Raw genomic sequence first — 25,653 nt, forward strand, 5'->3', positions numbered from 1 at the left:
CTGCTCTGCTGACCTAGTTCTTAGCCTACAGAGCAGCTCTGCTGATCTGGTTCTCTGGCTCTACAACAGATCTGCTGACCTGGTACTCTGGCTCTAAAGCAGCTCTGCTGACCCGGTTCTATGGCTCTAAAGCAGTTCTGCTGACATGGTTCTCTGGCTCTAGAGTAGCTCTGCTGACCTGGTTCTCTCCCTCTAGAGCAGCTCTGCTGATCTAGTTCTCTCCCTCTAAAGCAGCTCTACTGACCTGGTTTCTCTGGCTCTACAGCAGCTCTGCTGACCTGCTTCTCTGGCTCTAGAGCAGCTCTGCTTACCTGGTTCTTAGGCACTAGAGCAGCTCTGCTGAACTGGTTCTCTGGCTCTAAAGCAGCTCTGCTGACGTGGTTCTCTGGCGCTAGAGCAGCTCTACTGACCTGGCTCTCTGGCTCTAAAGCAGCTCTGCTGACCTGGTTCTCTGGCTCTAAAGCAGCTCTGCTGGCCTGGTTCTCTGGCTCTAAAGCAGCTCTGCTGACCTGGTTCTCTCCCTCTAAAGCAGCTCTGCGGACCTGGTTACTCTGGCTCTACAGCAGCTCTGCTGACCAGTTTCTCTGGCTCGAGAGCAGCTCTGCTGACCTATTTCTTAGGCTCTAGAACAGCTCTGCTGACCTGGTTCTCTCACTCTACAACAGCTCTGCTGACCTGGTTCTCTGGCTCTAAAGCAGCTGTACTGACCCGGTTCTATGGCTCTAAAGCAGTTCTGCTGACCTGGTTCTCTGGCTCTAGAGCAGCTCTGCAGACCTGGTCCCTTGGCTCTAAAGCAGCTCTGCTGACCTGGTTCTCTCCCTCTAAAGCAGCGCTGCTGACCTGGTTCTCTAGCTCTAAAGCAGCTCTACTGACCTGGTATCTCTGGCTCTAGAGCAGCTCTGCTGACCCGGTTCTTAGGCTCTAGAGCAGCTCTGCTGACCTGGTTCTCTGGCTATAAAGCAGCTCTGCTGACCTGGTTTTATGGCTCTAAAGCAGCTCTGCTGACCGGGTTCTCTGGCTCTAGAGCAGCTCTGCTGACCTGGTTCTCTGGCTCTAAAGCAGCTCTGCTAACCTGGTTCTCTCCCTCTAAATCAGCTCTGCTGACCTGGTTCTCTGGCTCTAGAGCAGCTCTGCTGACCTGGTTCTCTGGCTCTAAAGCAGTTCTGCTGGCCTGGTTCTCTCCATCTAAAGCAGCTCTGCTGACCTGGTTTCTCTGGCTCTACAGCATCTCTGCTGACCTGGTTCTCGGCCTCTAGAGCAGCTCTGCTGACCTGGGTCTCTGGCTCTAGAGCAGCTCTGCTGACCTGGTTCTCTGGCTCTAGAGCAGCTCTGCTGACCTAGTTCTTAGGCTCTAGAGCAGCTCTGCTGACCTGGTTCTCTGGCTCTACAACAGCTCTGCTGACCTGGTTCTCTGGCTCTAAAGCAACTCTGCTGACCCGGTTCTATGGCTCTAAAGCAGTCCTGCTGACCTAGTTCTCTGGCTCTAGAGCAGTTCTGCTGACCTGGTCCCTTGGCTCTAAAGCAGACCTGCTGACCTGGTTCTCTCCCTCTAGAGCAGCTCTGCTGACCTGGTTCTCTCGCTCTAAAGCAGCTCTACTGACCTGGTTTCTCTGGCTCTACAGCAGCTCTGCTGACCTGGTTCTCTGGCTCTAGAGCAGCTCTGCTGACCTTGTTTCTCTGGCTCCACAGCAGCTCTGCTGACCTGGTTCTCGGCCTCTAGAGCAGCTCTGCTGACCTGATTCTCTCCCTCTAAAGCAGCTCTGCTGACCTGGTTTCTCTGGCTCTACAGCATCTCTGCTGACCTGGTTCTCGGCCTCTAGAGCAGCTCTGCTGACCTGGGTCTCTGGCTCTAGAGCAGCTTTGCTGACCTGGGTCTCTGGTTCTAGAGCAGCTCTGCTGACCTGCTTCTTAGGCTCTAGAGCAGCTCTGCTGACCTGGTTCTCTGGCTCTACAACGGCTCTGCTGATCTGGTTTCTCTCGCTCTACAGCAGCTCTGCTGACCTGGTTCTCTGGCTCTAGAGCAGCTCTGCTGACCTCGTTCTCTGGCTTTACAACAGCTCTGCTGACCTGGTTCTGTGGCTCTAGAGCAGCTCTGCTTCCTGGTTCTCTGGCTCTAGAGCAGCTCTGCTGACCTGGTTTTCTGGCTCTAAAGCAGCTCTGCTGACCTGGTTCTCTCCTTCTAAAGAGCTCTGCTGACCTGGTTCTCTGGCTCTAAAGCAGTTCTGCTGACCTGGTTCTCTGCCTCTAGAGCAGCTCTGCTGACCTGCTCCTATGGTTCTAGAGCAGCTCTGCTGACCTGGTTCTCTGGCTCTAAAGCAGTTCTGCTGACCTGGTTCTCTCCCTCTAAAGCAGCTCTGCTGACCTGGTTTCTCTGGATCTACAGCATCTCTGCTGACCTGGTTCTCAGCCTCTAGAGCAGCTCTGCTGACCTGGGTCTCTGGCTCTTGAGCAGCTTTGCTGACCTGGGTCTCTGGTTCTAGAGCAGCTCTGCTGACCTGCTTCTTAGGCTCAAGAGCAGCTCTGCTGACCTGGTTCTCTGGCTCTACAACGGCTCTGCTGACCTGGTTTCTCTGGCTCTACAGCACCTCTGCTGACCTGGTTCTCTGCACTCACGATGCATGCACCCTACTTCACGAAAATATATTTTAAAATAATATAAGTTTATTATAAGTACAAATATGTTATGTTTATGACTATCTTAGATAATCTCTTGCCCTAATATGTATATTAAAGACACATACATATAATTTTGGAGCATAACATATTTTTGCAGGAATTGCGCACCCAGCGCGCCCCAGCACATATATGACATCACGGGGGACCCGCCACCGCGCAAGCATCTCATACCGTAATGCGCATGTGTCGCGAATGCGCGGAAGCAGGAGTCGCAGACTGGTCGCATACCAATCGCACACATCACGTAATATTAAATGTATTTGATGTGACTGAAAAACACGCAGCCGTCGCACACCGCACTCGGATCCTTCACGACTTTTCTAAAATAGCGGCTAGAATCCGCGCACACACCGTGATGTGTACGCTTTGAGTGCGTGATTCCGAATTTTTGGGGGAAAAAACATTTTTTTAAAGAAAATAATATAAATATATTAAAATGAATTATGAAAACAAAAAAAATAATCAATATTTCAGTTTGAATTTTTTAAATGTTTTTTTTGCAATTGTCAGAAAAATATATAATGTTATTTAATGAATCAGGGGCCATATGTAGGTAGGCTGTGTTTTGCGATTCTCTAATTGCAATTTTTAGGGAATCGCAATTAGAGAATAGCAAAACGCTATGTAGGTAGGATTAGCAATTTTGTTTGCGAATCCCACCTATTCCTTATTTGCGATTCTCTAATTGAGAATCGCAAATAAGGAATACCTTGCCATTCATTCCTATGGGCTAAAAGGCCCATAGGAATGAATAGGAAGACATTCTCAATTTGCGATTCTCAATTAGAGAATCGCAAATTGAGAATGCAATTTCAAGGGTGCAAGGGTGTCAACATGACACCCTTTTGCACCCCTGTAATGAGCATGGGTGCCCATGTGGCGCACATACATGCCCTAAGGGCATGTATGTGTGCCACATGGCACTTTGAATAATGCAAAAAACTGCATTATTGAAAGAAATCGCAAATTACCATCAACCTGAAGTTGGTGGTAATTTGCGATTCCTTAAGCCAAAATAGCACAACTTGGGTGCTTTCTACATTGCATTTAAGGAATCACTATTTGGGATTCCTTAAATGCATTTGCAAAATAAGGAATCGCAAATTTTGCGATTCCTTATTTTGCATGCAGATTTGCCTTCCTACATCCCACTTAGCAAAATTGCGATCGCAAACGCCGAAATTCGGCGAATTTCGGCGTTTGCGATCGCAATTTTGCTTTCTACATATGGCCCAAAATATTTATAAATGAACGGTTAAACTGTAGAAAATCAGTACAAAAAATAGGTATAACTTCTATCACACTTAAAAATTAGCATTTAAACAACTCACTGAAAATTCACTGAAAAAAAACCATAGGTTTCAGAGATGTTATAGATAGAAATTAGCATGTAAAAAAGCTTTGAAATTCACTGAAAAAAACATAGGTTTCAGAGACGTTATAGTTAGAAATCAGCATTTTAAAAACCTTCGAAATTCACAGAAAAAACCATAGGTTTCAGGGGTGTTATAGTTAGCTGGCCATTTCACTCATACAAAACCATAGAAATTTCTCTGTTATAGTTAGTTCTGCTAACTATAACTCGCGCGCCCGCAATGCACTGCTGATGATGTCACATATTGCATCATTCATGACATGGTCAGTGACATCACTGATGACATCTCAAATGACATCACTGATGACATCATCCATGTGACAACCTGATACACCTCATCATACACTAGTATAACCTTTCATCACTCACTATAAAATACAGAGTACCATATTTGAAACCATTGACACACCAATACCAGTTACTACATACCCACTCACTGATTCCTAAGTCTACACACACAACTACCCATTCAACAACAGATATATATATATGAACCAATTGTTATTGTAGGTAGTTATAATAGCACTACTATACAGTTAAAGTGTATGGTGACGATATCACACACAAGTGGTCACTGGGCGCGCTACTGATAAGTGACGGTGCAGTGACACAAGGTGAGGGAATAACAGCGTGAACAGCGATAAGAAGTAACAAAATGTGGTCAATAGTACCAGTCAAATATATACAATAGGTGGTTGTAGATTTGGGTAAAGTCAATTGACCACTACAGCGCCAAAGTTCTGGGAAGTCGATGGCGTTTCAACCTGATAAATTTCAGGTCATCATCAGGACATATGGTCAGTTATTTTCAACAATAGTGCTGTATAGGAAGCGGAGGAGAGAAAGTTAGTGTAGTATAAGCTGATAAGTGACCCGTGGGAGCAGGAAGAAAGGCAGAGCGAGTCCCAAAGTTACATAATTACCTGGAGAATACCCAAAAAACAATGTAAATGGGGCGGCCAAGGGTCCAGCCGGAGAAGAAGGTCAAAGGTGGTCTCCAGAGTACTGCGAGATTGAATCAAGGGTTGGCGGAGCAAAAATCAAGGAAGGACAACTGTGGGGAGGAAGAAAGGGGCATGTAAGAGGAATGCTCTGCAGTGTGTTTCCAGAGGATGGTGACTGTGGGGGTCATTAGGGCGGACGGGGAGTGAATTACCTCAATGTCCGGAATGGGGAGCATGAGGGCTGGAAATAGGAAAATCCACGTGGGATCCTGGAGGTCCCTGAAGTCAGGATAAGGTCTGGCCAATCTACAGAATGACATGGAGACAAGGGGTCAGGCACGGCTGCAGGACGGTGCTAAATTACAGGAAGGGGGGTAAATGGCACCGAAGCTTACCTGACTGAAGAGGTCCAGAGCGTGGGAGAAACCGGAGTAGAGTCGGAACCGTGAACGTGAAGAACGCGTGTGTGCTCAGCCAAAGCGAGGGGTTAGATCAGGCGGGGGAGGAAGTAATCCTCTCAATCAAGGCATGGAGGACGAGTGAAGTGTCCATAGCTGGGACGTGAGAGTGAGTTGTTATTTTTAAAGGAGCCGGGGATTGGAGTGCCAGTGTGCCTGATTATGTGCTGGAGAAAGACTAGAGCGGGCAAGAGAGCTAATCCAGGGCCCCCTGGGAGACCGGACAATTCTGATGGAAGAAAACACCGAGAAGAGGGTGTTCATGGCTGCAGTGTAGCAGAAGTAAAGTGACAGGTGTATACATTTGTGACAATTGTACAAAAAGTACTAAAGAAAATAAATAATTTCCAAATTTTGGAGTAGGTATACACTGATCAAAGTTGGTAAACACAATTTAGTTTATGTGCCAGACATAATGAAGTCTAGATATCACAGCAATGAAAACCGATGTTTAACGGTGAGGTTAGGCAATTAAGAGCATCAGTGGATTACTCTGGAGTACATGCGTACAATGCATGACAAGGGTGAGTTGTGTAACCAATCAGGTAAATTAATCCGAGAAAAAACACATTCATTATTTGGAATTGAATTATGAACCGGGTGGATCAAGTTAAGAAGTGAATGGCATGGATAAAATTGCAATGGAATCAGGGTTACAAAGCAATTCTCTGTTTAACAAGTCGGTTAAGGTTATACAGCAGCATTATTACATATTAGTATTGCAACCTGTAAGAGACACAGTGTAGACAAGGATGAGCAATGTAAGGTTAAAATTAATACAACTTCATTAGTCTCACACACTGTAAGGAGCTAGTCAGGCAACTGTCACATCATGAACCGGCAGCGTAATTGGTATACAATCAGAGTGATAGCTAGATGGTGTCCTGGCTATGGATCATATAACACAGTTGTATGCCGTGGGGCCGGGGAAGGTGACAGTAAAGTCTGAAGTGGACCAAGAGTGGAAGGGTCAGGAGAGATGAAAAGCACTTATTTATAAAAAGTATTTCACTCCCCCACTAACAAAGCTACTCATTCCTAACACACTTTCATTCCCTCATTACAGCCATGTTTTGCTTTTTCCAACCACCGAGTTTAATCACTGTCTGAGACAACGGGGAAGTGACTGTTCTCTCTGCCGTTGCTGTGTTGTGGGTCGGAATCTGGTATAGTCCGGTCTAGGATTGTTTCGGTGGATAGTATGTAGAAAACTCCACCTACTTCTGGACCACCTGGTATGATACCTCATGAAATGGCAGATTAAAATTTCTTTTAGAACCTTGTCTTAGTAAAAATTATAAGAAATCCTTAGTGGCCAGCTATATAATATCAACTAATATGAATTCAAAACTCATACCCAGTGTTGTTTCTACACAAACGAAAGCTTACACCAATGTGGTGCAAAGTGTAAAGGAAGGAAAAATGTTCTGAAGAAAACAATGAATGCATTTAATATATGTGGATGAAATGGAGTTCACCTTATATCCCACAATGATTAAGAAACGTTTTATCACCTTTGTGATCTTCGTACTGTATAGTTAGTGTGCATGTTATGTAAATTGTCAATATTAATCTTATAGCTGTGAACACAGAGTTGGGAAAGGTTTCCTCCACCTGGATGAGGGAAATAAACTAAAGAGATTTTACCTGTTTTGAGCCTCGTATAGTTTACTAGGTGTCCCTCTATAAATATCGCAAACTGAGTTCCCGTAAGGGTACTACGCTTCTCGCGTCAGGACTGGAGTGCCCGTTTAGGCTTCAATGGTCTCTTGTGTAATCATTCAATTTGAGGGACTAGTGGTGTCCTAATACTGCATATATCTGTAGCCGAGTCGTCTTATTAAGAAAAAGACAGAACAAAGAAATTTGGTGGTATAGTCAGGAAAAGACTCACCCATACCTCACAACAAATTATTACCAAGAGTGTTCAATGAAAGAAGACACTACGACCAAACTAGAGCACTGAGAAGGAAGCTCATTACTTTTTCTGAAACATTTTCCTTAGTCTTCGAGGATGAACACTCAGGGCCACTTTCAAAGTTTGCAGTTAAAAAATAATATTTTATTACTTCATAAGTCATCAAGGTGAGTGGTTAGCCGAAACAAGACAGGTGTACATTAGAAATTGGGTTGTTGGTTGACTGGGGTTTTAGCAACAGACAAATCCTTTGCAGCGTGAACCACAAAAAGTCACTAAATTGACCTATGCTTAACTTAGAGACAATGTGTGAAGTATTTGTGCAGCACACAAACAGTGATAAAGTGAAAATACAAGAAAAGAAAAATCCCAAACAAAGTTAGAAAAAATAGAGTACATTTTAATAAATTATTTGACACCAAAGTGACAAAAAGCAATTCAGTAGAACAGGAGTTATGAATGATTAAAACTAGCACCTCAAAGATCAAAGCACCAACCGCGGACATCTAGTCAAGTGAGACTGGGTAAAATTGGAAAAATATGTCTGACCGCGAAGGAGCGCAGTTCGGATACAAGAAGTGGATTGGGCCTGGTCAGCACTTACATTTAGAGTTTGAAAAATTATTGAGAAAAAAGTTCTGAAAAGGTAAAGTTCAGCTGGGCAAAGATAAAGGAGGTGTCTGGAGAGGGAGTGTTGCCACTGGATAGCCTTGGATCAAAGTCACAGTGAAAATTTGTACATTAAGACTTTGTCTCTGAAACGGAAGTTGAGAATGTAACGATGGAAGAAGGTGGGGAGATCTGTAGCTGAAGACAATTCCAAGAGGTCGGATACCCCTTGGTGAAGGACCGCTAAAACAGCTTTGCTGCTGAGGAGAAGAATGTAGCAGGAGAACCTGTAATGAATCTTTGGTGGATAGGTGAGCAGGTTGGTCCTGGTGTCCTCCTGTTTCTCAGAGAAGTCCCCACTTTTGGGTTTTGGCTATTTGGGCACCTTTACCCACCACTCCCAAGGGTCCAATATCCGAGGGGGAACCACTTGGTGGGTCAGGTCTCATTCAGGCTGGGTCCAGGTGCGGGTTCAAGATGGAGGGAGCCTTTTGTATCCCTGTGACTTTGAACAAGAGGCCAGAAAACTAGCCATTGTGAGTCACTCTGGTGGTCCTGGGACAGTTGAGGTGCACTCATTGTCCCCAGGCAAAAGGTAGAAGAGTAGCAGGACAAATAGGGCAGCTATACAGCAGGTAAGAAGTATTGCAGAGAGCAGCAATCTAGCAAAGTGGCATTGCTTCCAGGAGCACAACAGTTCTTCTTCCTGACAGAGTATCCACAGGTCCAGAATTGTACTGAAGAGCTGGTGTCTGAGCTCTTCTTTTTATATCCTGGTGCTCAGTTTCTGGAAGGTTGGAGAAGCTTCTAGACAGTGGCTTTGAAGTGCATGGAGTTCAATTTCTCCCCTGCCCTGACTCCATACTGGCTGCAGTAACAATGTGGTGTCACTAGGCATTTGTGTGAAGGGAGAGCACAGGCTATTCATTTGTAAGTGGGGCTGTGCTCACCGTCGCCCCCATCCTGCCAGTAGATGGGCCATGCAGGCACACCTAACCCCTCTATTATGTGACTGTCTGGAAGGAATTCACAAAGCCCAACTGTCAGCTACACCCAGTCAAGTGACCCAGGCCAGGCTACAGGGACAAAAGGGCTAAAGGCAGAAAAATGCCAAGTTTCTAAAGGTGATAGGTAATTGGGCAACCCAATCAACCTTTGTGGGCTTGGGTAGAAAAGCTGAAAGGTAAAGCTGCCTACAAGGGATTTATTAAAGTACAAAATTAAAGAAATTAAAAATAAGTTTCTATTGAGTGATATAAAATAACACTCAAAATAACAAATCAAAAATTGTCTTAAGAAAATTAGTAAATTAATTGCAACAGCCGGGTGATGAGTTATACACAAATATATTTTTCAAAAATCGTAAAAATTACATTAAATTCACAATGCTAATGTACAGGGGTGCAAAGAAATACAATGACAAATACTGGAATCACATTGACAACAGAACATATATACATGAAATACAAGAAAAATATCTTAGTTCTCAGTGTGTATGTTCATCTCCAGAAAGTACAAGCATTGGCATAGCCAATAGGTCTTGCCTTTGGGACCTTATAAGTGTTTAGAGATATTGGGCCCGATTCACAGAACTAACTTAAGACCAAATCCTAAACTTACTACCATTTTGGTATTCACAGAAGGCACTTACTCATTTTGGTATTCACAGAAGGCACTTACTCATTTCGGTATTCACAGAAGTTAGGAGTCCTAACTTTAGGACTCCTAAATGCCTTCTGTGAATACCGAAAGTCTTAAAATTAGGATTTTTCTGAGTTTAGTTGTAGTATAGTTAGGACTCCTAACTTTAGGACTCCTAAATGCCTTCTGTGAATACTGAAAGTCTTAAAATTAGGATTTTTCTCAATTTAGTAGTCCTAAGTTCAGGACTCCTAACTTTAGGACTCCTAAATGCCTTCTGTGAATACCGAAAGTCTTAAAATTAGGATTTTTCTCAATTTAGTAGTCCTAAGTTTAGACTTAGGACTACTAAATTGAGAAAAATCCTAATTTTAAGACTTTCGGTATTCACAGAAGACCTTTAGGAGTCCTAAAGTTAGGAGTCCTAACTATACTACTACTAAACTGAGAAAAATCCTAATTTTAAGGCTTTCAGTATTCACAGAAGGCATTTAGGAGTCCTAAAGTTAGGAGTCCTAACTTCTGTGAACACCGAAATTAGTAAGTGCCTTCTGAGAATACCAAAATGAGTAAGTGCCTTCTGTGAATACCAAAATGGTAGTAAGTTTAGGATTTTGTCTTAAGTTAGTTCTGTGAATCGGGCCCATTGACTTTGCTGTAGAGAAGTGTGCAGCATGCTGAAAAGTTATAATAAAGAAGTGTCAGAAGCATTTTTGTTACCTTATATATGACGAAGAAAGCATTATGTGCAACTGAACGACTATATTAAAAAAGTACTAAAAATTAATATTGTCTTAAGTTTTTTTTTGTCCTCGCAATGCTGGCAATGTCTATCTGCCTGTTCCAATGGTTGCTTGTTATGTTTTTTTTTGTTATGGGGGGGCATAAATAACAGGATGGTGAAATAGTACCTGTATAACAACACTAACAGGGGACAGATGCTAAGGGAGAATCAACAGATGCCAGATACCGAGGGCAGACTGAGGTGGTGCTGAGTAATGCTGAGGTGGTGGTAGTGGTGGTGACTAGTGTGAAGGTGCAGAGGTGATGCTCAGGTGATGCTGAATGATACTCAGATCTTGCTGAGTGATGCTGAGGTGGTGATGTACTGGTGCAGAGGTGATGGTGACCTGGTGCAGAAGCAAAGCTGAGTGATACTGAGGTGGTGCTGAGTGATGCCTAGGTGGTGCTGACTGATGCTGTGGTGCTGAGTCATGCGGAGGTGGTGGTGTTGCACTGGTGCTCAGGGGGTGCAGAGCTGGTGCTCAGGTGGTACTGAGTGATGTTGAGTTAGAACTGTGCTAAGGTGATGCACTGATGCTGAGGTGGTGCTGTGCTGATGCTGAAGTGGTGCTGTGTTGGTGCTGATGTGGTGCTGCGATGGTGCTGAGGTGGTGGTGGTGGTACACTGATGAGGTGGTGCTGTGCTGATGCTGAGTTGGTGCTGTGGTAGTGCTGTGTGAATGTGGTGCTGAGTGATACTGATGTGGTGCTGAGTGATGCTGAGGTGATGCTGAGTGAAGGTTTGGTGTAGCTCAGGTGATGCGGAGTTGGTGCTGCGCTGGTGCACTGATGCTAAAGTGGTGCTGTGCTGATACTGAGGTGGTGCTGTGGTGGTGTTGAGTGATGCTGAGAAGATGCTGTGCTGGTGCTGAGGGGGTGCTGACTGATGCTGTTGCGGTGGTGAGTGATGCTATGGTGGTGCTGAGTGATGCTGTGGTGGTGCTGAGCGATGCTATGATAGCACTGAGTGATGCTGTGTTGGCGCTGAATGATGCTGTGGTGGCACTGAGTGATGCTGAAATGGTGCTGAGATCCTGCTGAGTGATGCTGAGGTGCCGCTGAGTGATGCTGCGGTGGTGCTGAGTGATGCTGAGGTGGTGCTGTGTGATGCTGAGGTAGCACTGAGTGAATCTGAGGTGGCACTGAGCAATTCTGTGGTCACGCTGAGTGAAGCTGTGGTGCTGGTGAGTGATGCTGTGGTGGTGCTAAGTGATGCTGAGGTTGCACTGAATGATGCTGTGGTGGTGCTGAGTGAAACTGTGGTGGAGCTGAGTGATGCTGGGTGGCACTGAGTGATGTTGAGGTGGAGCTGAGGTGGCACTGAGTGATGCTGTGGTAGCACTGAGTGATGCTGTGGTCACGCTGAGTGATGCTGAGGTGACGTTGAGGTGATGCTGAGTTATGCTGAGGTGGTGCTGAGTGATGCTGTGGTGAAGCTGAGTGATGCTGTGGGGGCACTGAGTGATGCTGTGCTGGCGCTGTTGTGATGCTGAGTTATGCTCAGATGGCGCTGAATTATACTGTGGTGGTGCTGATGAGTGCTGAATCGGTGCTGAGGTGGCACTGAGTGATGCTGAGGTGGTGCTGAGTGAAGCCGTGGTGGTGCTGAATGATGCTGTTGTGGCGCTGAGTGATGCTGAGGTAGGGCTAAGTGATGCTGTGGTGCACTGAAGGATGCTGTGGTGCTGCTGAGTGATGCTGAGGTGGCTTTGAGGTGGCTCTGAGTGATGTTGAGGTGGCACTGAGTGATGCTGTGGTGGTGCTGAGAGATGCTGTGGTGGTGCTGAAAGATGTTGTGGTGGCATGGAGGGATGCTGGGGTGGCGGTGAGTGATGCTGTGGTGGCAGTGAGTGATGTTGTGGTGGCAGTGAGTGATGTTGTGGTCAAGCTGAGTAATGCTGTGGTCAAGCTGAGTGATGCTGAGGTTGCGCTAAGGTGGCTCTGAGTGATGCAGAGGTGGCATTGAGTGATGCTGTGGTGACGCAGAGTCATGCTGTGGGGGCGATGAGTGATGCTGAGGTGGAGCTGAGGTTTTGCTGAGTGATGCTATGGTTTTGCTGAGTGATGCTATGGTGGTGCTGAGTGATGCTGTGGTGGTGCTGAGTGATAATGTAGTGATGCTGTGATGGTGCTGTGGTCACGCTGAGTGATGCTGAGGTGGCACTGAGTGATGCTGAGGTGGCGCTGAATGATGCTGAGGTGGCACTGAGTGATGCTGAGGTGGAGCTGAGTAATGCTAAGGCAGCACTGAGTGATGCTGTAACCTAAAAAGGAACTGAGAGGAAGAGATTGAATTTGGAGTGAACAGATGGTGTGAGGGTTCACTCTGTAACTTGCATGTCAGAGCCTTCAATCCCAATCTATTCTATCTTTACAAATCTAGTGCTGCTCTCCTCTTTTACGCAGCACAATGCAGCTACACCACTAACTGCACTGTATTGCGTGAAAATTTAGTAAATAATGCCCCTCAATGATGTATCACAGGTGTAAAGACATACATGCTGTGTTGGACCTTGCACTCTGCTGCCTTTGGGCCAGGGTCGCTCCTGAAATAACACATAGATTTCAACAGAGTGTCACTGTTTGTTAAGGAAAGGCTCATTTTCAACGAATGATGGAGAAATCCATCCAAGGATGCAGTACCGAGCATTTGTCTGGCAGGTCACAGTGCACTAGAGGATTCTCGGATTAGTGCACACCGTAATGTAATTTAATTATTTCTTATTGTACTCTTCGTTCTCCATTAACTGGAAAAGGTGAAACAAAAACTTTATAGAAACGAGTTACAATAAAATGAACTCCCTCGATTCATAGGCAATGCCGTCTTACCATTTTGACCCACAATCAGCTCTTGAAGTGCTTCTGCCTCGGGCCTTGGGCACTGCAGCGGTCCCAGGAATGACAGTAGCGCCTAGAGGTGGGCGAGCAGCACATGAACAGGGCAAGTGCAGCCAGAGCCGAGCCAAGGGCCTGCCAGAGCCGTGCAAAAGCCGAGCCCTGGAAATGTCTGCCATGTAAATCATACAACAAACATCACGCAATATATGATGAAGTGTCTTCAGAGTTCAAAAAGGTGTATTTGTTTAACATGTGGAAGCTTATTAATGAATACCTCACATTTTAGCAATGCACTGTGAATTGCTTATTTAAAGTGATAGACTCCTGTCCCCGCCCCCACTCTTGTGACAGTGTCTTTAGTGAACTTAAGGCAAGACAGTTGTCATGTGACCCCCGCATGTGGCGCAGATAGTTATGGAAAGCTGCATTATAGTCAATGCCACTGGAATTATGCACTTGTGCGGTTGCTGAGTTTTTTTTGCATGATTACAGAGTTGCTGCATTTTCCACATAATCCACCATCTCCTGCATATTCTGCAGATTTGAACAAAAAATGATGTTTCTAGCTCAAACAGTACAAAAGTTACTAAGAAAGCATGGCACTTGTAGCCCCACTGTGGGAGTGACGAGCGAGGAGGGGCACCTTACCCTCGATGAGACGAACCACTGATGTTTTATTTTGTCTTCTAATGAAAACACACATATATTATAACAGCTATCATAAGAATTACTGGGAATTTGTACCTTGAAAATGCCATGGAATTTATGACATATTGTCGATGTGCCCCCACATAGCAAAACAGAAAGGGAAACTGACACTTTGCCCCCCTTCTTCTCCCCTTCCTTACAGCCTACAGTCACAGCTGATCCTGACGTCAGCGGGATCGAGGTAGCTCAAACAGAGCCGACTGCCCACGTGACCGGGACTCAGGTGCAGGAAAAAGCTAGAAGCGGTGCTGGCCCTTTAAGAAGGACCCCGGAAGAAGAGGGAGGCGGGACTCAACCATCGAGTCAGGAAGAAGACGTGAAGAAGGCAGAAGACGGAAGATGAGAAGAGAAAGCGGTGTTGCTCTGCGGGACGCACAAGCCAGAAACGGAGAGTGACCGGCGCTGGAGAGAAGTTGACACGGTGCCCCGCCACGTTCCTGGAGGAGCGTGGCTCTCTCAGGGACCATCGGAGGGGAACCAAAACATTCCAGAAGGGAAGTGAAGAACCTGGGAAAGAAAAAGAGATAAGGACTGTAAAACTGGAACGGACAGACTATAGTAGAAGAAAGAGAAACTGCGATAATTTACCTAAACAAAAGAAATAAAAGGGAAAAATACAACCACGAAAGACGCACTTACCTCTTCATTTATTAACTCAATTAGGAACACTAGCTTAAGTGTCACACATATTTTGTCAATATTCACAAGAAGAGATCGGTTGCTCACACGTCACAAGGCTGGAATGTCGGCTCCTCTTCAAAGCGTTTTGTTTTTAAATTGACTTTAGATCTCAGGTCGAGGACCCCACCCAGGATGAAGTCACCTTCTCGGTAATATCCGCTTGTGACCGGGGCTCTCGATGCGCACCTGTCTTCGGACGTGTGGCTGCACACCTCTGGAAGCCAGAGGACCTTGACAAGCTGCAGCAGCAGGGAGCTAAAGTGGATGGGGGTCATCTTTGTGGTGGGAGTGGGGGTGCAGGTACGGCTCTCACAGGCGGAGACCTGTGAGGCGCCAACAGATCTGGCAAGGGTCAAGCGGTGCTCTCCCAAAGCCCGGGTGTGCCAGCTCCGGAGTGCGTTAAGCTGCGCCCTGGACCCAAGGCACACGCAGGGACCCAGGCACCAACTGCAGGCAGAGGGTCTGCTTGTGACCCACCAACAGACATGGCTAAGGTCCACTCTGCCCTGCGCAAAGGCTCACGCTCAGACTGGTGGCCAGGGGTGGCACAGAGAGCTGTGTGCCGGGGCTGCCTGGCCGATGGTGGCACAGGACACAGTAAGCCACGGCCCAGGGCTGCCTGGCAGTGACCGAAGGTGGCACAGGACACAGTGAACCGCAGCCCAGGGCTGCCTGGCCGATGGTGGCACAGGACAGTGAGCCGTGGCCCAGGGCTGGCTGGTGGTGAATGAAGGTGGCACAGGACACAGCGAGCCGAGCCCCAGGGTTGCCTGGCAAACCTGAATGCAGGCGGTCTATTTATAGGAAGGTTTGGGTGAAGGTTCTGCCCAGCCGTCCCCTGCCTCCTATTACAGCATTCAGCTTCACCGAAGAAGAGGGCTCGTTTTGGGCCTGGCTGTTTTTAACTCTGCCCCTCAGAGGTCTGGCTCGAGGAATCTCCAAGGAGCACAGGTGTGCTGCAGGCCTGGACTCACGGTGCCAGTCTAACATTGGAGGGTAGGACCCCACAGGCGCCACCTGTGAGTAAAACAAACAAGTTTTACCAGTATTGGCCCCACACCAGGGGCCAGGGAGGAGGGGGGCAGTGATGGGGCCTCAGAGAAGTGCACAGGGAAATGGTGAAGGCAGCCACACTTGGCCTGTGTACAACCGTTTCCATCACTCTCAGGGTTTTGTGTGGAGGTGGCAGGTGCCCACGGCGTAGTAGTTTCACATTAAAATGCACTGTGAAAAAAATGAAGTTGATGTTACCCATTACACCGATTGGAACCAATTGTTAACTTTCATTGCGGTTGTATGGGTAACAAGCATTTGCAATGCAATAGGACTCGCATTTATGCAAGAAGGCACGGACTGCGGAGGGGAGAGAAAATAAAATAGTGCTCACAATCAAAATAAAACATACTGTGCAACACTCAAAGTAAAGGGGCCAGTAACCATGGAAGGATACAAATGACGACATGGCCGTCATAAGGAGTGACTAACAAGTCTAAAACCAATCGGAAGGCAGCATTTAGGAACGACAAAGACACAAGCCAATGAAAAAGATGGGTGGGGAGTGGGCGGAGCTTCCACTCCAATACAGAATACTGCATGCCTTGCAAAGCGAGCAGCGCATGCGCGCTGCCGCTATAGGCTTGACCTAATAATGAGTCAGTCCTATATCTAGGATCAAATACTCAAAGGTAACTGAATTTTAACAATTACTAAGGAGAATGGAATCGGCGTCGACGTTTCGGTCTTTGCTTAAACAAATCTGTGAGACCATCTTCAGGACAAAATTAATTCTGGTGTGAGTTCTTGACCCCTCTATTTCAAAAGAAATAAGGATCAACTTAGTTTTATTGAGAGATATAAAGGTGTTAGCAGCCGGTGTAGGTGAACTAAATCAATACTAGGTAATTGTGAAAAAATGTGACCAAAGATATAGATAAGATTGACTGAAATTAAATGGAGAAAAGATTAAGTAATAGACCATTTTAATTAGTTTATCTAATTTATTTGATTATTAAGGTCTAGATAGATCATTGACTTACTGCTCAACAGAGAATAGATTCAAAGATTACTATGATCTAAAGAATCTTAAATGTTTGAAGCGATTCTTAAAAGACAGTTCAGAAATCAGTAAGTATTCTGGTATAAACCATATTGCTTATTTATGGGCACATTGAGTAGTGGATACTTACAGATCATTTGGCATAGTTTAATCTCCTTATCCGCATAGGGGAAAAGCATTTCCTGAAACACAACAGATATCCCGGATGTATGGGATGTCATTTTGTTTATTAAATGATTTTCATTAATTCTAGAAACAACATTGTCTCTGATTAATATATATTTTATAAAGACAGGAATCACATCTACATTGACCCAGTATTTTGAGCTTTTAAACACTACTGGTTATCGTTTTGTACAGAGGATTATATAATGGACAGACTATAGACAGGAAGAACCTTTAAATGACGTGTAACAGTCACGTGTAACAGAGTGACCTTTTAAATCTCTGAGGTGCGTTAAACAGAAAATCAGTTATTAATCTATTTGAGAATTCAATTTTAAGAAGGTCTGCATTTGTGCTCGACTTGATTAAAATATAAAAGAAGGAAAATAAAACCCAAATAGTCTTGGATTTGATTTGGATCTGACTTACTTATTTCTTCGGCATCAGCGTTTACCTCGTTGATTCAGTAGCGGTTCAGGTATAGTTAGAACGCCTTGATGTGGTACCGGAAGAGAAGCTTTGAACGAGATACGCGATAGGCAAAGATTGTGGGCGCCATTTTGAAGTGATCATTTGAAAATTAAGAAATGATGTAGAATTGAGATAAAAACAATTTATAGGTGAAATGAAGTATTTGAGACATCTTAATTAGGCATTGACCTGTTTTTTATGTTTTTAAGTATTTAGAATGGACTGATTGAGTCTCCCTGTTCGACATTCTAGATCGACATCTGATCACGTCTGGGAGGGTCTCTCTTATTATTATTGTATTCTATAGATGAATTCATAGAAACTGTGTAAAAGTCAAATTCAGTAAAACTTGGTGAGTGTTGACCTCATTTTGTGGCAGTTATTGTTAATTTACATTCATATATAAAGATCCAAGCATCGGAACAAAATAGTGACCGCCATCATCGAATGGTCAACATCAGTGAGCTCTTATTAGTAAGAAAGATCCATATCGTAACAAGCATGTTACGTTGAAATAAGGTGCATAAATGCTCTATGGAGAATCTTTATTGAAATGAGATATCCCTGATTATTAAAAGCTATCATAAAGGGAAAAGTAGGTGATATTAAAGAATGTTCAAAGAAAAAGAGAAATATAAAGGAGAAGATTAGAACATGCAAAAGTAATCCCGAATAGAAATTAATGTGTCTAAAAAATAATTTCAAAATGTACATTAGGAGGGAACTGTCCTGGATTATTCCAATTGGAGCAAGACGTGATCCTACTTGCAAAAGTCTGGATCCTGCCTCGGGTGGCATTGTGGGCAAAAAAAGTAAGGACTGGATTGCAGCAATGAGTAATTACCAGTGGCTGAGATTAATTCAAACAGTCAACCCATCACTTTTTTTTTTGCTTTCCTCAAAAAAAATGTGGGCCGGTTTAACAAAACATCCTCAATTACTTACCAAGATTATTTTATCACATGCTATTTGCTCAAGAAAGGACTTCCCGTTGATGAGGTATACTGAAAAGCCATGCATCTAATAGGAGCCGCTTCTAGACCCTTAGTGTTACATCCGTCTCACCACAGAGATAATTTACTTCTCATCTCATTTAAATGTTGACGTGGAGTTAGTAGGTGTAAGGATGAATGCTGAAATATTCTTTGCACTCTCTCGAGAAAAGGGAGCTGTTTGGAGGCACTTACTTATTTAATAGATTGTGCTTTCACACAAGAATGTTTTATTTGTTGCTTTACATCAGGTGGTAGCAAACGTATGACTTAAGAAGGCTAGCAAAAAATCATGCCGTAACCTTGGCAAGCGGCACAGCAGTACTTGTCTGATGTGAAAATAGATGTCACCTTTGCTACAATATCTTTGGTGATTAATGTTATGTTGATTTGTATACCGCACTAATCACTTGAGATGGTAGTGCGTGGTGACAGTTATTCTTTTCATGAGCCTTTCTCAGATCGATTCGCTCTTTAAATATCGTCACCTTTCAGAGGACCAAGCAACGAGGGATCTCATTCATGCTGCGCAGTGTGTGCTGTCCATTGTGCAGCGTCTTAACGCCCATGGGCTATTTTCTCGTAAAGGAAAACTGTATGAGTAACTAAATAAACAAGTCATTTAGTAATCCTGTCAGCGTTGCTGTCAATCCCATACAAAGAGAAATTGTGCATGTCTGGGTTCTTGTCCAAGTTAATATTTCTAAGCACCAAGGGCCAGCTGTGAATATGACGTGAAATGTGACAGCCTTTGCAGAAGGTGGACATTGGTGCTTAATGAGATGAGTGACTATTAGTTTGTTACACTTGCTGCATAACAATCTCTAATAGACATTGTCAAAGCCAGTCTGCCTGGGTTTCCTGTAGCACACAGGAACAAGACACACAATAGGGTGCAGCAGACATTGTCAGGGGGTCCCTACCTGCCACGAGCCGGGGGAGGACTTTAATCCGTATTCGTTTCCGCCCCGACTGCAGGATGGACATGGTCCCTTTAAGACGGAGCGGACATTCCCGGAGGAGGGGACCCCGCCTCTGACATCACCGGCCGTCTACCAATCAGAAGCCTCAGTGCCGTTCATAGGACGGCATCCGGAAGAACACGGCGCGACACAGACAGTAGAGGAGAAGTCGTCCCGAACAGTTACGGAGGTCCTTAGGAGCCAGGAGTCGGATGAATTCGAAGCAGTGCCGCCGCAGGAGGAGAAGAGAGCCGATCCAGAGCCTTCGGCATCCCAGGAGCAGAGAAAGCCGGGAGGCCAACGAGACCACGCTCCGCCCCGCCACACTTCTGGAGAAGTGTGGCACCACAAGGTACGGGCCAGATTAAGGGGGCTCATGTTCTCACGGGGAGGGAACAGGTAGGGGTGGGTGACGGTGGTCACAGGACGGTTGGGTGGGTTTTTTTTCAAGAGAAAACGCACCTCCCCTACACGAGTATGTTTTTGCACGGTAAAGGTTCCCTGGTGATCCCGTCACTTCCCCTCCCCCTCCTTTCATATACGGAACTCCCGATATTGGAAGCAACCCCCAGTTTCTGTTTCCTTTATACCCGAGAGACTCCTCTGGACCCCTGTTGCGTTCAAGCCCGAAGCGTCCCTGGCTGAAAAGGAGAACGACCAGACTGGACTACTCAGAGCTCCCCGAGAACTCCGACTTCTTCAGAGACTGTTCCTTGGGTGGTCTGCTTATTTCTTTGAGCTGGAACGATGTAAATAAAAGCTCACATCCTTTGAATCTACTGTCGTATCCTGGTCCTTATGTTACAGGGGATTGAGACCCCTCCATCCCTTCTTACAAGTGGCGAGCCAGATAGGAGAGACAACAACCATCCTCTGATACAAGATGGAAAACCTCATTCAACAAATGAATGAAGGCCAGGATAAGCTTGAATGGGCAATTGGACAAACCTCCACTCAAGCCGAAGCAGACCGCACAGCCTTTACCACTGCCATACAGACTCAGGCTGATAGCCTATTGAAGTTGGCAGAGGGTCAAAACCAACTCATGGCAGTGCTAGGACAAGGGAGAACAAGTGCCCCTCTCCCGGGAACGGTTGTCCCTCTTCAGAAGTTCACTCATGGGGATGATCCTTTGGCTTTCTTTTTGAATTTCGAAAGGGCCGCTAGGGCCAGCGCTTGGCCCGGTGAGAGGTGGCCTTTTTACCTTGCCCCTCTTTTAACAGGGGAGGCGCAAGCTGCTTATCAGATAGTTAATAAAGACGGCACTTCCGGTTATGCTGTGGTGAAACAGTATATACTCGACCGTCTAGGGGTGGATGAAGAGACCCATAGACTCAAGTTCCGCCAAGAACGCGGCGCCCCAGGCGACCTTCCAAAGACACTATTCTTTAAACTAAAAGCAGCTGCCGACCTATGGCTCAAACCCCAGGAGGGTAATATGGAAGAAGTGATGAATAAAATTTATCTCGAACAGTTTTTGGAGGCGTTACCTTATGGGACACAACGATGGCTGAAACAGCATGCAGGCTTAACGCTTGAACATGCTGTTGAGATGGCTACGTCATATGCGAGGGCCCAGGGACGACCCCCTGTAAGAGAACCCGAGAAAACCAATAAAACCATCCCGGGCAAACCCGAAAAGAAATATATGAAGCCCCCATTAGAACCTTACCGACCGCGTCCCCTCAAACCGGACTTTCAACCCAACCCTGGTCCTCAATGCTATGACTGTGGCGAGTGGGGACATATATCAAGGTATTGCCGAAAAAGAAAAGAAAAGGAAGAAGAACCTATGGATGTGAGCTACGCCCCCTATTCTCTTCTATACGCCCAAGAAACAGGTCCAATCTTCTATGTGAGTGTGAATATTTATGGGAGAGTGGTTCGCGCTTTACTTGATTCAGAATGCAGGCATTCGGTGGTTAGAAAAGAACTGCCCCCCCCCCTCCTGCCTCATAACAGGGAAACAGGTTCACATACAATGCGTACATGGAGATGTAAGGGAGCATCCCATAGCTAACATCACCCTCCGCACTGCCGCAGGCACCAGAACAGAAGTAGTCGTTGGGGTTTTGCCTACTCTACCAGAACCTGTGATCATAGGAACCGATAATCCGGGCTGCGTCACTCTCATGTCTGATGCCTTACAGAGTACTCCCCGTAACAATCTTCTTGCTTCTGAGCCATGGGCTAGGGATACCCATTTTAGGACAGCACAACTAAACGATTCCTCGCTTACTAATGCTTGGCAAATTGCCCGTTCAGGTCAGGATCCTGTAACAGTCACCTATCCCACCTTCATTGAAAAAAAACGGGTTGTTATATAGGTTGGCCAAACCCGATTCAGTGCCCCAACTCCTGGTACCTGTTGCCTTTAGGGACCAAATACTTTTCTTTGCACATGCACACTTACTTGCAGGACATTCAGGTGTGGAAAAAACCGGGCAGGCCATTTTGCAACACTTCTTTTGGCCAGGGATCTATGCACAAATTCAACGTTACTGTCAAGAATGTCAGATATGTCAACGAAGAAACCCCTATGTTCCACCCCCGGTACCTCTGAACCCATTGCCTATCATAGGTAAACCTTTTGATAGGATAGGAATGGACCTTATAGGTCCCTTGCCTAAGTCGGCTAGGGGCCACCTGTATGCATTAGTCTTAGTAGACTATGCAACTCGATACCCCGAGGCCTTTCCCCTCCGGGCGGCTACATCGACAGCAATCGCCCAAAAACTCGTCGAGGTGTTCGCTAGGATGGGCTATCCTCGCGAAATCATTACCGACCAAGGAACATCTTTTGTCTCACGCTTAATGACCCAAGTCTGTAAACAACTCCAAATCACTCACATCAAAACGTCTGTCTACCATCCCCAGACGGATGGTTTGGTCGAGCGGTATAATGGTAGCTTAAAGCTCACCCTGAAGAAACTTCTATCTGGGGATGGTAAAAACTGGGACCAGTTACTACCACTGGCTCTTTTTGTCCTCCGGAGCCAAAAACAAGCCAGCCTAGGTACCTCTCCTTTTGAATTATTGTTTGGTAGAACCCCAAGAACCCTGTTGGAAATTACCAAAGATAGCTGGGAAAGGGAAGGAGCACACGAAGCAGAAACCTTACTCGATTACACCCGACAACTCCAAACCAGGTTGCACAAACTGAGAAGTATGGCACATGATCACCTGGCTATAGACCAGACCAAACAAAAAACGTTTTATGACAGGGGCAAAAAGTGGAGGGAGATGGATGTTGGTGATTGGGCCTTGGTTTTGTTGCCCTCATCAACACACAAACTGAGAAAAGAATGGAAGGGCCCTTTTAAGATTATCAGGAAAATCAGTAGGACCACATACATCCTACAAGTCCAAGGTAACAAGACATTAATGTGCCACATAAACTTGTTAAAAAAATGGCTGGGAACACCTCCCCAAGCGGTCAATTCCCTTACACTTGCCAATCATACCGTGTATGACACCCCCATCAACTCTGACATAACAACCGGAGAACGTGAGGAAGTTCTATCACTTCTTCTCAAGTATGCAGACGTCTTTTCAGATCAACCGGGGAAAACCAACATAGCAATGCATTCCATTCCTACATCTCCCGGGACGGTGGTCAAACAAAAGCCCTACCGCATCCCCGAAGCTAGGAGACAGGCCTTCCAAGAAGAGGTCAACCAAATGTTGCGCTCTGGAGTGATAGTACCCTCCCACAGCAACTGGTGTTCTCCGGTTGTCCTCGTCCCCAAACCGGACGGCAGTATTCGATTTTGTATCGACTTCAGAGCAGTGAATAGGGTATCTAAACAAGACGCTTACCCCCTTCCTCGGGTAGACGAGTTACTAGAACGCCTTGGGGAGGCTCGTTATATCACCACTATCGACCTCACCAAGGGGTATTGCAGATTCCACTCAACCCTGCAGATCAAGAGAAAACCGCTTTCTCTACCCCCTCTGGCCATTATCATTTCACAGTCCTCCCATTTGGACTGCACGGTGCTCCGGCAACGTTTCAAAGAGCAATGGATAAAGTATTGTCTTCTCATACTCGCTATTCTTCCGCTTACTTGGACGATATTGTCGTCTACAGTAAGACGTGGAAGGAACATTTGATTCATTTGGAAAAGATACTCTGTAGTTTGAGGACAACGGGCTTTCACATAAATGCCAAAAAAACTAGAATAGCCTTCAGGAAGGTGAAGTATCTAGGATATGTCTTAGGAGACGGGAGGATAGAACCACAGACCGAAAAAATTAAGGCTATAGTTGAAGTCCCCTATCCCAAGACCAAAAGAGATCTGCGGGCTTTCCTGGGCCTAGTGGGTTATTATAGGAGGTTTATTGCTCAGTTTGCCGATTTGGCTGGCCCTCTCACTGACCTCTTAAAGAAAACTCAGTCATCACCTAGACTACCAGCCCCTACTCCCAGGGAAACCAGTGCATTTCAGGCACTAAAGAATGTCCTTACCACTGCACCCGTGTTGATATCCCCAGATTTCTCGAAACCCTTCATCCTCCAGACAGATGCCTCAGGAGTGGGTATTGGGGTGGTCCTTTCACAGGAAGATCCAGAGGGATTGGAAAGACCGATCCTCTTCATCAGTCGTAAACTGTTCCCCAGGGAAGCGGCTTACTCCACTATTGAGAAAGAGTGCTTGGCAGTCCGTTGGGGAGTGGACAAACTCAGATACTATCTGGAGGGAAGACCATTTGTTTTGTATACGGACCATGCCCCGCTGACGTGGCTGCAAAGGAACCGTGGTCACAATGATCGCATTCTCAGATGGTTCTTGGCTCTACAACCCTTTCAGATTGAAGTACGGCATCGGAAAGGTCTGGATCAGGGGAATGCTGATTTCTTGTCCCGATTTCCCTTTTCCCCCGATCGGGGAAATCCCGGGGGAGGGATGTGTCAGGGGGTCCCTACCTGCCACAAGCCGGGGGAGGACTTTAATCCGTATTCGTTTCCGCCCCGACTGCAGGATGGACATGGTCCCTTTAAGACGGAGCGGACATTCCCGGAGGAGGGGGCCCCGCCTCTGACATCACCGGCCGTCTACCAATCAGAAGCCTCAATGCCGTTCATAGGACGGCGTCCGGAAGAACACGGCGCGACACAGACAGGAGAGGAGAAGTCGTCCCGAACAGTTACGGAGGTCCTTAGGAGCCAGGAGTCGGAGGAATTCGAAGCAGTGCCGCCGCAGGAGGAGAAGAGAGATGATCCAGAGCCTTCGGCGTCCCAGGAGCAGAGAAAGCCGGGAGGCCAACGAGACCACGCTCCGCCCCGCCACACTTCTGGAGAAGTGTGGCACCACAAGGTACGGGCCAGATTAAGGGGGCTCGTGTTCTCACGGGGAGGGAACAGGTAGGGGTGGGAGACGGTGGTCACAGGACGGTTGGGTGGGTTTTTTTTCAAGAGAAAGCGCACCTCCCCTACACGAGTACGTTCTTGCACGGTAAAGGTTCCCTGGTGATCCCGTCACTTCCCCTCCCCCTCCTTTCATATACGGAACTCCCGATATTGGAAGTAACCCCCAGTTTCTGTTTCCTTTATACCCGAGAGACTCCTCTGGACCCCTGTCGCGTTCAAGCCGGAAGTGTCCCTGGCTGAAAAGGAGAACGACCAGACCGGACTACTCAGAGCTCCCCGAGAACTCCGACTTCTTCAGAGACTGTTCCTTGGGTGGTCTGCTTATTTCTTTGAGCTGGAACGATGTAAATAAAAGCTCACATCCTTTGAATCTACTGTCGTATCCTGGTCCTTATGTTACAGGGGATTGCGACCCCTCCATCCCTTCTTACACGCATGTTTTAGCTATTGGCATTGTAAATGACAATGCCTTTCATGTATGTTTTGGTTTTTGAAACATTAATAAAACGCATTGCCATTTACAATTCCAATAGGTTAAACTCACGTAAATACGAGACCTATTGCATTACAAATGCTTGTTAAAATTGTGATAAAAAACCTGACTGTATCATTAAATAGGGTTCTTCGCCACAATTCCAAAGACAAAAAACATGAGATTCCTACTAGCTCCAACTTAGAAATTACAGCTTATTAAATGTATTAATGAACATCCAATGTTGTCCTATGGGAGGGGAAGCCTCACTGGAGTGAAAAACAAATGTAAGAGTTGTTTTACTACCAGGACATGTAAAATGTATAAATACTAGTCCAAACATTTAATTACAAGGCCCCCTGCTATATGGTCTGCCTAATGCCTCCCTTAGCTAATATGAAAAGCAATTAATGGGGAGTTTTTGGCTTGGCAAGGGGATTTAAATGCCAAGTTGGCATAGCTGTTTAAATTTGCAGTAAGGTTGCAGTGGCAGACCAGGTACATGAATTAAGTTGCTGCTTATATCAGTGACA

At 46.0% G+C, this 25,653-nt stretch overlaps 1 protein-coding gene across 3 annotated transcripts in view; it reads right to left on the bottom strand.

Moving 5' to 3' along the window:
• Positions 1-25,653, bottom strand: part of LOC146820952 (enoyl-[acyl-carrier-protein] reductase, mitochondrial-like) — a 686,021-nt gene that overhangs the window by 160,157 nt on the left and 500,211 nt on the right. The window lies entirely within an intron of this gene.

Source organism: Triturus cristatus, chromosome 6 (genome assembly GCF_964204655.1).
Source record: "Triturus cristatus chromosome 6, aTriCri1.1, whole genome shotgun sequence".
NCBI classification, from domain to species: Eukaryota; Metazoa; Chordata; class Amphibia; order Caudata; family Salamandridae; genus Triturus; species Triturus cristatus.